Raw genomic sequence first — 500 nt, 5'->3', positions numbered from 1 at the left:
GGGGGGGGGGGGGGGGGGGTGTTTGCTCGTCTTTGGTTATTTTACTTCTCCTCCCACACTAAATGACCGCGGTCATGTCTTTCACTTTTTGTACTCTACCGGGTAGTTGTGTGTTGTGAACAAGGATGATGTCGCGACAGACGTAACTGGCAGACTGTGTTGTGGTTGCTGAGTGGTGGCTGTCGGTTGGTTCACTTGTTTTTCCCTCAATCTACACAAATTTCTTTTTGCTTTCATTCTGACTTTTGGAACTTTGCTTGCTTTCTCGTGTGCTCCACTTTGGTCCCGATACACCAGGGGAGGGAAGGGTTCTGGATGGGTGTCCCCGTTCTGTGCCATTTTGTTCAGCGACGATGCGGCGTAAAATTTTGCTGTTTCGACAGGCCTTGGAGTTGTCCTGTCGTTCTCGATGATTGAAAACTTGAGGCGTGAATGGAACGTATTTTATAATATATATGCAACCATCTTTCCCCTTTCCTCCTAAAAAGTGAATCTTCAAG

Source organism: Aplysia californica, unplaced genomic scaffold, assembly GCF_000002075.1.
Source record: "Aplysia californica isolate F4 #8 unplaced genomic scaffold, AplCal3.0 scaffold00757, whole genome shotgun sequence".
Lineage (NCBI taxonomy): Eukaryota > Metazoa > Mollusca > Gastropoda > Aplysiida > Aplysiidae > Aplysia > Aplysia californica.
Note: the sequence above shows the minus strand (reverse complement) of the source record.